Below are 4,580 nucleotides of genomic sequence, written 5' to 3' on the forward strand. Positions count from 1 at the left end.
TTGGTTATAAAAACACGTAAACTCAGAAGATGTGGACTGTGACTGCACCATATATCCAGTCGGGAGTGGTGCTGACTGAAAACAGATGATTTGGAGCGATTCACGCGCCATCTGTTGGTCATTCTAAGGACTTATTGAACTACCCTCGTAATTACAAAAATATTATGTGTTATGTGGTAAAGTTTCACAGAGCTACATTGTTCAGCCTCGATAGCTACGCTTGTTTACGCACTCATAGTTTATGTTTAGAAACTGTCGAGTCAACAGTTCCGAGGAATCAAATCCTCAGATTTGTGCGAATTTATAAATAAATCTAAATTAAATCGCACAAATAAAATTTTTCCCTTTTTACATTTAAGTCGAAAATTTTCAGGAACTGTTCGTAGAAAATTCGAACTGTTCATAAAAAAATTCTAAATTCATCCATACATTTTTCATAGAAATAAGGATTTAATGTTTGATTTTCTTATCCTGTATTCGAGACTTCGATACAAATTCGTGATTTTTTTACGGATGAATTTTTTCCGTGGAATACTGCATGGTAAGTTTTCAGAAAATTACGCTTACGTTGCACAGAATGCCGCACCACGTTTTCACTTTAATAACAACGAATGCAGTGTTAATTCTGTGTTTATATATTATAAAAAATAAAATAAAACATCAAAGTTTTATATTATTATCTGATTGTGGAACTCATGATACAATTCTAGTTTATGTCATGCAGAAAATTATTACACCAGAAGTACAACAATTATGTCCCAAAGTTCAAAAGATTACGCATGTGTCAGATAATGCAAGACAGCATCATAAAAATAAATATCAAATTGCAAACTTGATGCATCATAAAACTTACTTCGGTGTTAATGCTGTATGGAATACTTCTGCTATAGCGCATGGTAAAACTCAATGTGATTCTCTATAGCTGGCAAGTTTAAAACTGATGCTTGACGTACCAGCTTGCAAGCTAAGCCAACTGAAGCAATTTTAACAAGTGAATCTCTGTTTACATGAGCGGAAAATTAATAATAATATATATAATTAATAATCCACCTTCAGACACTGGAATTCATTATAACCATGGGTATTTTGTCAATTCAAGTCAGCTGGTAACTAAAAGGTTTTCTTATTACACGAAATATTTAAACACAATAAGCTAAAAACTTAACTAAGCATGAAAAACCCCCAAAAAAATTCAATTAAAAAAGAAGAAACAAGTAATGTGGGCTCTAATTCAGATAGTCTCAACCCTGTTAAACGCAGAGAGTAAACTTTGAATTTTGTTAAATGAAAAATTGATAAAAAATTGTATCAAGACTTATATGTATGTTTTTGACCTTTTTTGTAACTACCAGACGCCATACTGGGACCGCCATTTTGAATTCGAAAAAATCGAACTGGTTTTGAAAGAAAAAATAACAATATTTGTTTTGATATCAAAAACAAAAACAATATCGACTTTTCAAGCCTTAAATAACTTCTTTTTATGCGTTTTTCAGTATTTTTGCATCTTTGAGACCCCATATTGGAGCCGCCATCTTGGATTTTGAAAAAGTTAAACTGGGTTTGAAAGAACAAACAATAATCTTTGTTTTAATATCAAAAACAGAAGCAATAACGACTTTTAAGCCGTTTAATAACTTCTTCTTATGCGTTTACAGAAATTATGCGACTTTAACACGTCATATTTAGGCCGCCATTTTGAATTTAAGAAAAATTGAACTGAGTTTGAAAGAAAAAATAACAATCTTTATTTTAATATCAAAAGCAATAGCGACTTTTTAGCCGTTTAATAACTTCTTTTTATGCGTTTTGCAGCATTTTTACAACCTTCAGACGCCATTTTGGAGCCCCATTTCAAATTTGAAAAAATCGAACTGGGTTTGAAAGAAAAACTTGTTAACTTTCTTATAAGCCAAAAATATTTATTCTTTTTGCTTTTGGTATGTGATTTTTTTCTCAGTTATTAACAACTGACCCATAATTTTGATAACTTTGAGCCGCCATGTTGGATCTTCCATATTGGTTTTCACAAAAGGCCACGTTTATTTTGAAAGTACTTTCTTTAACGAACATTTTAACCCCAAAATGGCTTCTGTGAGCTTATTAGGATTTTGTCCGCAGCCATGATCCGTTTGACGTGAAACGACACACACAAACACCCACCATTTTTAATTATGAAAGTATTTATTTTTAATAATTACAAATTTTTTAATTATCAACGTCAATCTCATCTCTGATACAATAAAGGTTAGCCTTAAGACAAGTTTACGCCGATTTGGGATCAACCATGCAAACACGATAAAAGTAAGATAATATTTTATGTCTCTTCGCAGTTTTAAAACCTAGCCAGACATCAATGCGTGGTAGAAGAACTCAAGATATCACCAAGTCTAACTTAAGTCGAAGCATTTTTACTCGTTTATTAATCAACTAGCAAACGACATAATCCCTTGCTTGTGTTTCAGTTAGAAAAAATATTTACTAAAGCACCTGAGAGATAGCAGTAATCTTTTTGACCTGATTCTGATGAGCAGTGAGAGCAGATTCAAAGTAGAATTCCCGCGAGAATCGGCCTTGTACTTGAACTTCTGATCTATCTGCTCTATTCTTGCATGACGCACCATCTCCAACAGGAGTCACTCTTGAAAGACCTTCTAAGCAAGTTCCAAAAATATAAATAAGAAAGCAAATAGATTCTTTAGCTTTAACTTTCGTCTAAATAGGTTGATGTTTTTTCCTAGTTTTGCTTGCAGATCAACACTTGTTGGTCTATATTAACGTCTTGTAGTCCTGTAATTAATCAGTTTCGTTTGGAAGTCCGAGAGAGATTTGTCAGCTTACCGAATAACGATAGTCGGGATGATCCTCCTTATCCATTCCAAACTAAATCCAAATCCGTCTTCTATTTTTTCCCAGCATATCAGGTTTTCGAGAATTTTTTAGTTAAAATTTTGTTTGGGGTATCAAACATTTTATGATAAAAGGGCGTAAACAAAATTCAGAATGTAAATACATCTGTTAGATTGCAGAGTTGGCAACCAAGTGTTCACTTTTAATAAGTCTCAGGCTTAGTTTCACAACAAAATTGGATGTTGTTTTATATTATTTTCACTAGAAAACGACAAATATTTACTTTAAAAATTGTTATTAAATGTTAATAAGATTATAAAAAAGAATTCAGAACAGTGCTATTATTACACTAATGTTAAACTGGACTAGACCTGAAATAAATAAGTTAAAAGTCTTTATTCCGCCACGGGCTATCATTGCTTTTGTTTTGCATATCGTTTTTTTTTTATTTTCTCTGGGAGTAGCTGATTTTATTTCATCTAGATTCATTTTAGAGTGAATAATTTCATTACATTGTGAATTAGTTTCATCTTTATTTTCAGGCTCTCGCATATTACAAGTTATTTTGTGGACATTTTCATCATTATCGGCAATTGCTATTCTGGTTTATCTTTATTAGAAAATAAGACTAGATCTGGACTTTTAAGAGGGGAGATGTATTTTTTATTCAACGTTTTTTAGATTTGGCCATTTTCCACAAGGAATTATCCTTAGTGCTAAGGGAGGCAAATTTATCTTCCCAGTTGTTTTTATGTTCAGTAATAGACACTTTTGTTTTTCGATTTGGCATATTTACAAAGGCTTTTAGGTAAATCTTTCTAGTTTTTTATGAAAATTTCCGCAAAGGGTTTCTGCGTTTAATTTTTTGTGTTATATTGTCCGGGAGTTTCTTTTTATGCTCAAAGATTTCTTAGATAGGGTTAGAATTTTCAATAGTATATTATTAATTATATTCATGAAATCATTTACATTGTATTGATATAATTAATAGTTTTAAGTCAACTTTTCTGTAGTTTAAATGTTTATTAGAACATGACAATTACATTATAATATATTTATCACGAAGCAAGCTTAAGACCGGTTTATGGTCAGTGCATAGTTCGTCAAGAAAATCAATTAATTGCATGTTTCCAATTTTCTTGTTGATAGCTGAGTCTAACATACTTTTTCGAGCATTTTGATAATATGGATATATGGTAAAGTTGTCTGGGAATTCTAGGACATAGGAATATCCATTTGTGTAAATATACATTATGTTGCTATTTTTATTATTATTAAAGCAGTTCCTTCTGACATGCTTAAAATTAAAATGTTCAGCTATTATGACCTTTCAACTGAGGTTAAGAATGGAACTAATTGCAGTTGTGCTGATGAAACTTTTTGACGGAAAACGTATATACTATCATTATTTTACTTTTCAGCTTAATTGTATGCGCTTTAAATGATTTCGATTCAATGCAAGGGATATGATTTTTAACATTTTTTTATTGTTGCCATATTTTTCCTAAAGGTTTTATATCTAGGTAATCGTGTTTTAGAATTATTTTTGCGAACTATACTTCTCCCATCACAAATCTAGTTACATAATAGCTATCAAGATACATGGGTATTTCAATTTTTTTCTAAGCCACTGTCGTTCCAGTGTACTAGTTTTATTTATTTATTTTTTTTTTATTTCTGGACTATCCATCAAGTTCAACAGCCAGCCCGATAATTGCTTGTAAACGTTG

The sequence above is a fragment of the Belonocnema kinseyi genome, chromosome 7 (assembly GCF_010883055.1).
Source record: "Belonocnema kinseyi isolate 2016_QV_RU_SX_M_011 chromosome 7, B_treatae_v1, whole genome shotgun sequence".
Taxonomy (NCBI): domain Eukaryota; kingdom Metazoa; phylum Arthropoda; class Insecta; order Hymenoptera; family Cynipidae; genus Belonocnema; species Belonocnema kinseyi.